The 12,160-nt window shown below is 35.4% G+C and overlaps 1 long non-coding RNA gene and 1 pseudogene across 1 annotated transcript in view; one reads left to right on the top strand and one right to left on the bottom strand.

Annotated features, from left to right (window-relative positions):
* Positions 1-12,160, top strand: part of LOC110345138 (uncharacterized) — a 147,131-nt gene that overhangs the window by 112,749 nt on the left and 22,222 nt on the right. The window lies entirely within an intron of this gene.
* Positions 2,600-3,278, bottom strand: LOC101712111 (ubiquitin carboxyl-terminal hydrolase 15 pseudogene; annotated as a pseudogene).

Here is a 12,160-nt window from a genome sequence, read left to right as displayed (position 1 = left end):
ACTAGAATCATGTTTCTCTTCATGCAATAAATAAAAATCAAAAATGGATCAAATATCTAAATATTAAAACACAAGCACTAAATCTGCTGGAAGAGTGAATAGAGAGAACTCTTGAGGACATGGGTTTAGGCAAAGAGTACATGAACAACACCCCAATCACACAGGAAATAATATAAAGAATTGACAACAGGGGGTCTCATCCTATAAAAAGCTTTGTACGGCCACAACAACAAAAAAATCACCAACAGAGTGAAGAGACAACCCAAAGAGTGGGAAAACTTGTAACCAGTTGTTCCTCAGACAAAGGACTAATATCTAGAACACATAAAGAATTGAAAAAACAATCAAATCCTCCAAATTTATTTTTTTCTTAACTAGGCTTTAATTACTTTAAGTGAGAAAACTACTTTTAAGAACACTGCATATGTTCTTGTTAGTAAACTCAAACACTTTCTTTTATGAATAAGATAATAATTTTGTTCAAAGCATAACCTTCATATAGAGATCATGACTGTTATACATAAACAATTTGGCTACAACTCTAATTTGAGGATTTATACAAAATGATTTTCTAAAGTAGGAACCATCTCTTTCTTGTTTAGTAAACAAAGCTTTATACTCAGAGAGTACCCAATAAAATATATGAGTGAATAAAATTTTTGATTACTTCTGCATTAATATCTATGAGTTGTAAGTATTGGAAATGCAAAGATTTATAAGATTTCTATCTTCAAGGGAGTCCATGGTCTATACAACACCAGTAAACTGAATGTCAAAATAAAATTTGCCAAGTACTGTAATAGAATTTAGGTGGATAGGAGTAGAAAATGAGGAAGCTACTTTCATTGGGAAGTGTCAAACTTCAAAACAGGTTAATTAATAAAGAAGGGAGAATATATAGTACTTTGCTCGGACAATGTAAAATAATTCAAAACACTGGCAAAGAAATCAGACAATTGACATTAATGCTTACTATGGGGATTTTTCATAAAATAAGCAATATTTGAAACTTCAAAGTATTAAAGATTAACATAGTAAACCAAGATTTTAGTCTAACTGAATTTCCATTTCTCTTCCAATTCTTAAAATGTCTAAAATTTATAGGTATTAAAACATACTACATTGCTTTCAGCAGGGTGTGCTGGCACATGCTTGTAATTCCAGCACTGTGGGAGGGCTGAGCAGGGAGAATCTTAAGATTGAGCCCACATTGGGCAATTTCCTAAGATTGTCCATCTCAAAATAAAAAAGGGGGGGTGGCTGGAGATGTAGCTCCATGCAAAGGGCCTGGGTTCAATTCCCAGTACTGGAAAAATAGTATTATTTTCTACAGACATATATTCTATTTTTTAAATCCCTGTAAGTGAAAGTAAACAACATCTCAGTTTCTTTCTTTCTTCTGAAGTATTTGGGGATAAGTTCAGGCTTGCTGAGCTATACCCACCTTCCCTTTTTGAGGCTCTTGCTAAATTGCTCAGGGTGGCCTCAAACTCACAATTCTTGTGCCTCAGTCTCCCAAGGAGTCAGTTTTCTTTTATGAAAGAAAGCGTTTGAGATTTTGCTTCCACATGATCTCTTTTACCCTTTCAAGATTCTAAAAAGTTCTGATTTCCAAAATAAGAAAATATTGTAAAATCTCTTATATGATAAAAATTATTATCAAATTGTGCTTACGGGTGGAACACTAAATTTTTATAATGATTCAACACTAATTTTTTAATAAAAATAATAAATTTGCAAAGAACATAATCATTACCTGCATAGGTTTAGTAAGTGGATCCATTCTAACTAAATAAATTTCCAAGGTACGTTCTTTCTTCATAGGCAGTGGAAGTGTCAACTAGCAAAAAGGATCAAATGTTACCAAGATCTTAGCACACTCAGGACAAACTAAAGTTGATTTGAAAAGGCCATGAAATATATCTACTATGATAGAATCATTTCTATTTAGATCGTTTTCCCAGGCTTCTTCAGCAACCACCTTATCTGGTCTTCCATCAGCATCTTTTAATTGTATATATGTTTTTTCCCTAATTCTATTCAAATCTTCATGTAGCCCATCTAATAGGAAAGCTAGTAGTTCTTGACAATCTTGCTGCTGATAGGCAGAGAATTGAGGTGCAAAACGTCCTACCTGCATCTTAAATGTTCTTGGGGTAGTGTAGCTGAACTTCCCAGACCATATTTGCTTGATCAGTTCAGCATATGATTTAGCTATTTCACCTCTCATTTCTAAGGGATTGTCAAAATTCAATTCTTTTTGATAGTTATCATTGAGGAAATACTCAGTAAGTGGAGGTGTATTACTCAAACACTGAATAGCTGAGTTCATGAAACACGTATTTCCCAAGTTACTTAGGCCACAAAGGCCTGGCTGTTCATTGTTTCTTCCAGGTTCTGAATAATAATAATTCTTATAAGCAGTATATGATGGGAGACAATAATTTGAGTTTTTCACATTTCTGTTGTTGATGTTGTTATAATTATTTGATAGAGATGAAGGAGAGATCTTTGGTAAAGTTGAAAAAATGGATGCACCTGGGGACTTAGGAGCAGAAGGACCCCTTGGCCACCTTCCATCTTCACTTTTCTGTCACTAACACCTGTCCTTGTTATAAGCCAGTATCCTGAATGATACTGTCTGGTTTATTCAGTGGTTCAAATGTATTACTCATGTATTTGTTCCACAATCTGGCCTCATTTTCATCTGGAATATTGAAGATTTTTCTTATTTCCTTTTCAATTGTATCTATTGTGTCAGCTTTGCTAAATCTTTGAGCTACAACATTGTTCATGTTTTCATTTTCACAGAGCTGCAATTCTGTGAGATACACTTCTACTTTGCAATGTTTTACAAACATACTCTGTTCAACCACCTTTCATGCTATTGGATCCTGACCTTCCAAAATGTATAACAACTAACAAGCTTATTCCAGCCCTCAGTTGGCAATAGTATGTAATCCCATTCATCAGTAAGATGCTCCTTAAGTGACTGGGCATCACCATCTTTGAGAAGTCCAGAATTATCAGTGGGTTCAGGATATACATTTTGATCTCCCATCTGGTATTTGTCCCAACTGTCAAACCCAACATATTTTTTCCACTGTTTTAACCAGAGACTATCTACCAAATACCAGGTGTCTCCTTTGTGGACCAAGGTTATGAGCAGCATTGCGATGTCTGAAGGCTGGGTTTCCAGATCTGCTGCTCCACCTTCCGCCATTTTCTTCCACTAGCGGTAGCGGAGGCGGCAGCGATGATCCTCCAAATTTAAAGACTCAATCCAAAAATGAGAGTCTGAGATGAATATACACTTCTTAGATGAAGAAATACAAACAGCAAATAAATATATGAAAAAATTTTCAACATCACTAGTCATTGGACAGATCCAATTTACAACAATGCTAAGATTCCGTCTCACTCCAGAAAGAATGGCTGTTATCAAGAAATCAACCAACAAAAATGTTGGTAGGGATGTGGGAATAAAGGAACTCTTCTCCACAGTTGGTGGGATTGCAGACTGGTGCAACCACCGTAGAAATCTGTGTGGAGATTCCTCAAAAAACTAGGATTAGAAGTTCTATTTGATCCAGCTATTCTTCTTCTGGGTATCTTCCCCAAAGAATTAAAAACCACAGCAATATATGCACACCAATGTTTATAGTGACACAGTTTGTAATAGCTAAATCCAATCCAAATGCCCATCAACTGATGAATGGATAAAAAAATTGCATTTTTTATACAGTGGAGTGAGTATTTTCCATAAAGACCTACAAACTTGAGACATTTATATCTAAATGAATGCAACTTGAGACCATACTCTTAAGTGAAATAAATCGGACATACATGTGTAAATATCAAATCTCTCTGGTGTGAGAAACTGAAAGTGTAAATAAATACTAAAATTTATTATAGATAATGTGAAATAAGAAGAAATTGTTCAAAAAGAAAGGGGAACTGAAGGGGGAAAGAGGAAAAGGAAGAGAAAAGAAAAAATGAGAAAAGAAGGAAAAATGGCAACAAAGCTCTTGTAAATGAGAAGGGGGACAGAGGTTGAAAGGAGGGGAGGAGAATGGAAAAGAAAAGAGGAATCAAGATATATCATATATAGGTACAAATTCCCTGTGATGCATGTGGTCATTATGTATATCTAAATTATAGCAATAAACTTAATTTTAAAAATACTTACATACATAAAGATAAAATTTCTATGCACAGTGTATAATTAGAAAAAATTTAAGAGATCATTAATGTGATGATTAAATTAAGGTACATACATGTAATAGAATATTGTATCAAATAGAAGATTGTAAAGTAAAGATTTTCATTTTTATAGGTTTTTGAAATATCTGCATTTTTACAGTAAGTACTTGTAGCATTAAAAATAAAAATAAAAACTAGGCTGGGGTCTAGCGCACTTATAGAACCCTTGCTAACACGTGCAAAGCCCTGGTTTGATCTCCAGCAATGAAAAAAAAACATGAAAAAAAGTAAGAAAAATGAAGTGATTCCTGCAAAGCTCACTCAACTTCTGAGTCTATACAGTACCATATAGTAAGATGGTCTAGTAAGACAACTCAACATTTCTTATGTGATTGATTCTGAGATTTACTGAAAGTATAAAATATACAACTTTGAACACTCAGTATAAAAATATAAAATATATAATTAATGTTTATATTGATATGTTAAAATGCTTTTATATATTGAATTAAATACAATACACTATCAAATTCTTAAAAAATTGTTCAGACTTGTGATGAGTTTATTCTGCAGCTGTTAGATGGAATAGTCTAATGATACACTGTGTAGTACAATATAGTTTAATGGATGGTCTATCCATTGGTAGGACTAGGGAATTGAAACCTCTCCAGTATTATTGCACTGGAATATGTGTCTCGCTTTAGCTCTAATAGTATTTGTTTTATACAATTTGCTGCTATGATATTAGATATTTATAGGTTTATAATCCTTACGACTTCTCAACAAATTGGCCCTTAATCATTATATACTAACTTTTTTTGGTCTCTTTTTAAAGCTTTTGTTTTAAACTTTATTTTCTCAGACATATGTATCACTACTTCTTCTTGTTTTAGGATTCCAGTTGCATGGAATATCATTTGCCACTCTTTCACTTTCAACCTGTGAATGTCTTTACCGGTGAGCTGAGTTTCTTATAGTATGCAGAACATTGCTGGGTCATGGTTTCAATCCATTCAGCCATATATCTTTTATGTGGAGAAAATAGTCCATTTATACTCAGAGTTATTAAAAGGCTAGACTTACATCTGATATTTTTTGGCTTTCTAGTTGCTTTGTTTTTTGTTTCTTTCTCTCTTCATTTCTGTAGTTTGGTGGTTATTGTGTTAATAATATTGTTTGATTATTTTCTATTTTCATTTGTATATCTACTCTTCTAGTGGAATTTATATTTTCACACTCTATCATGATGGTAGTTACTTTTTCCAATTCTGAATGTAGGACTTTCTTAAGCAGGTTTTGTAAGCCTGGACTCGTGATCATAATTTCCTTCAGTTTTTGCTTACTTGGAAAGTCTTTATTTCTCCTTCATTTCTGAATGTTGACCTAGCTAGGTATAGAAACTTAGGTTGTCAGTTCTTCAATTACATCATTTCCTGCCCTCATGGCTTACAGGTTTTTTTGCTGAAAAATCTGTTTTGTCCAATGGGGCTACCCTTATTGTGACCTGTCATTTTTCTCTTGTAGATTTAAAAATTCTTGCTTAGTCCTGCCTTTGCCAGTTTGACTATAATGTTGTGATGAAGATATCTTTTGAGCATGTTCTTTTGGGGGTTCTACGAGACTCTTATAAATGGACATTCATGGCTTTCCCAAGATTTTAGAGTTTTCTGATATTATTTCATTGAATAGGTTTTTTCCCACTCCAAACCTTTATCTCTCTTTCCCCATATGTCAATAATGTGGACATTTAATATTTTAATGGTGCACCAGAAATCTTGAATGCTTTCTTAATTTTTCAATTTTTCCTGAATGTCTATGATAGCTTGAACGATTTCTCTCCAAGTGCTAATATTCCTTTTTCCACCTGACCTAGTGATGGATTTGGGTGAATTTTTATCTGATTTATCATTTTCATTTCCAAGATTTCTATTTGGTTTTATATGGAAATCTATATCTTTGCTAAATTTTTCATTTATATCCTGAAATCTCTTCCTAGTTCCATTTAAGTGTTTATCTGTATTCTCTTGAATATCATTGAGCATTATGAAAATCCCTCTAAATTCTTTATCATGTATTTTATTCATTTTAATATTTTTAAACTCTGTCACTAGTATCTTTAGGGGGTATCATATTCTCTTTTTCATATTCATTATATTCCTATTTCAGATTATCATGTCTGGTGGAATGGATGTCTATTTCTATGGCTTTTGTAGTAGGCTATATATTTCCCTAAAATCTGTCTCTAGGTATCATTGTGTTATATGTTTCTGAATTTATTGCCAATTGGACACCATAGTGTAAACTTTGTATATTTTCTTTGGCTGTGGTTAGAGAGTTTGAGCACAGAGAGTGCTATATCAGAGTTGAAGAAACCAAATATCTCTCTGGGTTACCAAGAGAAGAAACACTCTAGCAATTCAAGCAGGTGTGGTATAGAATACAGTGTGTGGAATGTACTCTGTTTGGTTACTCCTACACTAGGAGTAATGGCTCATATCAAGTGATAGGCATTTATTCAGGCACTTTTGATATTGGCTCTGCTAGTTGTAAGGTTGTCTAGTGCTGGTTGTACTAGTAATAATGAAAGGCCTGAAGCACTTACCTTCTGGCTAGACAGTGGTACAAATTACGACCAGGAGAGGAAGGTACCATAATCACAATGTTCTCTCTGTTGAAGTTATACCAAATCTTGTCTGCCATGTGTGATCGAACAATATGTGGGATGATTGACTGTAGGGAGTTCCTTAGACTAGGTGACAACAGGAGTTGCAATATCCTCTCTACTGCTATGTGTGTGCAAATTTCCTTATGATGCATGCCCAGGTTTGGGGCAACATAAGGGGCTTTTCTCAAGTGATTCTTGAAGTTGTAGTGCCTGTCAGGAATGGAGCAGTAGTGTGTCATTGCTGGAACCATGAAAAATTCCTCTTAGCTGTAGTGTTTGTAAGAGCAAGTAAGAGGAGAATACAGTCAGCACCAGCAAAAGTTTCACTCTGGGTATTCCTAGGTTGCATTTCTTGTGGGGCTGTGCTGTCCTTTTGACAGGATCACTTCATATTGTATTTTACTTGAGAGAGTCCCAGTGTATGCCTGTTTTTTGGTTATAATTATAAATAGAAGCCCCTTTCACTCTAATGTATTTTATTTTGAAAGATAATTTTATGTAGCCATACTTAATCATCTGGAGATGAATTCAACTTCAAGTTTTATAACAAATGTATGAGGGCATACACATTGAAAACATGAACTTGTATATTTTGGGTGTCTGTTCTTCACTTTTTGCTCTGTCTACAGATTGTATTGCACTGTGATCTTTTCAGTATTTGCTGCATGTGTTACAATCAAAACTAATGTATAAACATATATCTTCTAAAAATAAAGGCAGAGGAAAAGAAAATATTATTTTACTAACTTTAGATGTAAACACATTTACTTTCATTTGGCCCATGTCTTATCTTTCTGACTTTTTTTGTTGGCAGAAACTACTTCTTGTATTGCAGAAAGCATGTGGCTTGACTTGGTAAAAGGCAAGGAAAGAAAAAAAATTGGCTGGATAGTAAATACTTTATCATTTGTGTCCTCCAGTGGGTAGTAAATTCTACTGATAAGAATGGTGAAACATGGTATGGGTTGAAAGTCTGATGACATGTGGTCAATCAATTTAAGTTCTGAACAAAGAGATGGTAGGTCTATAATGGTCCTTCAGGGAGGCAGAACACTCCATTAATGCACACAACTAGGAGACAAGAGAAGAAAATGCCACCTGAGCTCGCACTCTCTGGAAGCTAAGAGCAATTTCAGAAATGAATACTGTGCTGTGGTTTTGTAAAATTGCCATACCAAATAACAAGAAGAAAAGCCCAGAGGAGCTCTATGCAAGACTGATATCATCAGAGTTTGTTTGCCAGGAGAAGTTCTGTCACATGTAAGTGGGCGAGAATAGACACCAGACACCAGAATTCATTTTGTGAATATGAACACTCTGCTCGAGATGGATGGCTTAGATTTGGGTCTTACTCATATATAGCAGACACTTGTTTTATTTTGACCAATCAAATAAAATGTAAAAAAAACCCCAACTACAGTTGAATTGATAATCTACATTAGCAATATTTGATAACCAACAGTTATAGGCTTTAGTTCTTGATAATTAAAAAGAAATAATGATACTTCAGTCACAATGGGTTATCTGTGTTGAAATGAGAAGCAATATAAATTGTATTTGAACATGCTATTTTCTTTATAGTATCATATAGGTGAAATATTTGTATTTTTAAAATTTTATTTTATTGGTACATTTTAGGTATACAATATAATGACATTCATCATTGGAAATTTGCACCTTTACATAATCTCTCTTGGTTTTTATTTTTTCCCCTTTCCCCTGCCCTCCCTTCAAGCCCTCTATCTCTCCCTATTTACAAAGACTTTGTATTTTATCATGTAATTTTACTGTTGTAAAATAATTACCTTTATTCCAGATGATAATGATATTGTTATAGGACATAGACACATTCAATTTAAAGTTTAAGTGGGTTGTTATTCAGAAAAGTTAGAGATACTGTACTTCAAAAAAATCTAGGAAATAGCTAGTGTGATCCTGGGACCATAGTAATCATTTTTATTATTTCATTATGAAATTTGTAGCACATTCTCCCAGAATTCAATTTTTAACATTAACTTTATTTCATATAAAGTAATATTTGGCCAACAGAATTTTACAAATTTTAGAATCCTTCATTAAGTTAATATAAATTCTGAATAGAATATCATGGAAATGTGTTCATCATATTTTAAGATCCCTGACCTCTCTTAAACCAAATGAAGATAATTGGCTGCAAACAACTGACCTTTCTGAAGGCAGGCATTGGAACAGTCATGTTTTATTGCTGTTCTGTAGATGACCTTCAAAAACAGTTAACTGTCCCAGAACATGTTTTCGTGTGAATTCTGTCAAAACCAAAAAATAGATAAATATATTTAATGTAGTCCATTTATATAAAATAATTTATTCCTTTTTTTATTAACAAAAGTAGAAACTCATCAATAAAGTTGTATGTATCTTTTAAGACCAAACAAAAAAATGACTCATTGGCTAAGACCAAGGATTAAAATTGAGTAACGTACAAAGAATTACATTCACAAATATCTTTTTTACTTTATGTCACTAACGCCAAATTGATTCTGCACTGAAAACTATAGTAAAAGCTTAATGGTATTAAGCTCTCTTGTATATGGTAAGAGATCATGTAAGGAAAAAATGTAAAAAATTGGTAGAGCCAAAGACAGTTGACAATTCTCAAAGGAAAATCATAATTATGAGAAAAATTATAATGTTTTATTACAACTAATATCACCCAATGTGTTTTCCTTTTAAATTATCTTAAAAATTAAATATCACACCCTTATACACTGATCAGAATGGCCAAAATACAGTACACTGACAGTTCCAACTGCTACTGCTCATGGGAAACAACAAGAGCTCTCATTCTTTACTGATGGAAATGCAAAACTTTAAAGTCAATTTGAAAAACACTGGCAAATTCTGATAAAATTAAATATAATCTTACCATGTGATCTAGCAATTATACTCCTTGCTATTTACCCAAAGGAGTTGAAATGTGTTTACACAAAAACCTTTCTATGGATGTTTATACAGCTTTATTCATAATTATCAAAACTTCAAGGTAACCAAGATATGCTTCAGTAGGTGATTGAATAAATAAACCGTGATACATACAGACAATGGAGTGATATTTAGGGATTAAAAGAACTGAGCTATCATACTAAGAAAAGGGACCTTAAATGCCTATTACCATGTAATACAGAAAAAAATTTGGAAATGCTGCTACTGTATGATTCCAATTATATGACATTCTGAGAATGACAAATCTTTGGAGGCAGGAAAAAGTCACCAGAATTTAGGGACAGCGTGATATATGTAAGTGGATCAGAGGATTTGGGGAATAGTATAACTATTCTGTATGATATTATAATTATGGATAAATGTTATCGTGTATTTGTCCAAGTTCATTGATTATACAAAGAGAAAACCCGACACAAACTATAGACTTGGGTAATTATGCTTAGTCAGTATAGGCTCATCAATTGTGATTGTGTATTACTCCAGTGGAGAGTATCAATGGTGAAGGAGGCCATGTATGTGTGAGGGAAGAGAATATAAGGAAAATCTTTGTAATTTTATCTTAATTTTTCTCTGAACCTAAAATTGTTCTAAAAAAGAAGTTGTTTAAAAAATTTTATGTTCGGGCTGGGGATGTAGCTTAGCAGAGCTGCGCCTGCCTGGCAAGTCCAAGGTCTGGAGTTTGATCCCAGTACAAATATCTATATCTATATCTATCTATCTATCTATCTATCTATCTATCTATCTATCTATCTATCTATCTAGATATAGATATCTTAGATAGATAGATAGATATCTATATCTATATCTATATCTATATCTATATCTATATCTATAAAATCTCCAAGGGCCGGGGATTTAGCTCAGTGGCGCTGCACCTACCTGGCAAGTGCAAGATCCTGAGTTCCATTCCTGGTACTGGAAAAAAAAATTGCTAAAGAGGTTGTGGTATGCATTAATTATATTTACCAATGTTTATCCTACCTATAAAGTTTAAATGTAAGAGAAAAGCAAAAATTGCCCGAATTTGTTTAATTCCTCAAGTAAAAATTATGGTATCTATAACAATACAAATCCCCCCCAGGGCCGGGCTTCCCGCCTGCCCAGAGCGCCCCCGGGGGGCCGGGGTGCGGGGGGCTGCAGGCTAGCCCTCCGCCCACCATCTCCCCGCCACGTGGGCTGCCCTGGGGTTGCGGAGGAGGAGTCGGGATGGCCCCCGCCGTCCTGCCGCTTCCTCAGCTGGGCTGTCTCTAAGGCGGCCCTCGGCCCTTGGCTGCCAGGGAGCACCCTTCCTGGGCCAGACGGATAAAACCAGAGAGAAGACTCACGTTGCAGGGCTCTTGAAACAGTGCTCTCTCTGCTGTACCCCCAAAGCTGTTTTGTTTCTCTCTGGCATCTCCTTGCCCCCCTCCTCATACGGTGGAGGAGGAGGAGGGGCAGAAGGTGATGGATGGAGAACTAGCAGGTCACCATGACCAGACACTTCCTCCCTGCCTCGTGGCTGACCTTTCCACGAAGATTCCCCCTGGATCCAGAGCATTGAAGATGAGCAACAGATTTTTCTACCATAAGGACTTGTTAGCTTGAGAAAATCGGAAGAGTTATTAATAGAAAGCCATATCCAGGAGAAGCTCTGTCCTTAAGCCAAGGGCGGACAGGACCAGGACCTGGCAGCTGTTACAGTTCCACTCGAAGAGCCGTGTTCTGCGAGGACCCTGTTTCGTCAGCACCTCTCAAAACAAGGTGGCCAAGACAGGTCAGAGAAACAAACCGAGCTGAGAGAATGAAACGGCAGGCGTGACAACATCTCAGTAACGCTTAGCTCAGGTGGCTCTCGGTCACATAGGTAAGGACAGGTGGCTACAACTGTGTAACCGAAGAGAGAAAACGGACCTCGGGGGGCGCCTGGAGCAATCTGCTCATCTTCAGAGCAAGAGCCCAGGAGAGCTAACTTCCCCCTCCCAGCTGTTCAGTGCAGAGCCGGAACCAGAACCCCAGCGTCCTGACTCCTGATGCAGGACTCTCTGCTCTCCACTTTTCTAGTGTTAAGTGTTGTTGCTGTTTTTTGCTGCATTAAGAAAGTATGTTTTATAATATAAAATCTTGAGTTAAGAACATATGTTATACAAGAAAGTGTGCTATATAATTGCATTAAGAAAGTATGTGCAAGTCCTGGACACTGTAGCTTCGCTCAGGTGGATCCCCAAGCATTATTCCAAATTGGGACTAAGTCCCAATGTTCCTTTCTTTTTCTTGTCTTCCTGCAATGAACTGAATGCTTGTGTTCCCCAGAAGTCATAAAATTCTGTCCCC

The sequence above is a fragment of the Heterocephalus glaber genome, unplaced genomic scaffold (assembly GCF_053883595.1).
Source record: "Heterocephalus glaber isolate CG9 unplaced genomic scaffold, H.glaber_assembly_v1.0 deba00001569, whole genome shotgun sequence".
NCBI classification, from domain to species: domain Eukaryota; kingdom Metazoa; phylum Chordata; class Mammalia; order Rodentia; family Bathyergidae; genus Heterocephalus; species Heterocephalus glaber.
Note: the sequence above shows the minus strand (reverse complement) of the source record. Positions and strands in the feature narration are given on the sequence as shown.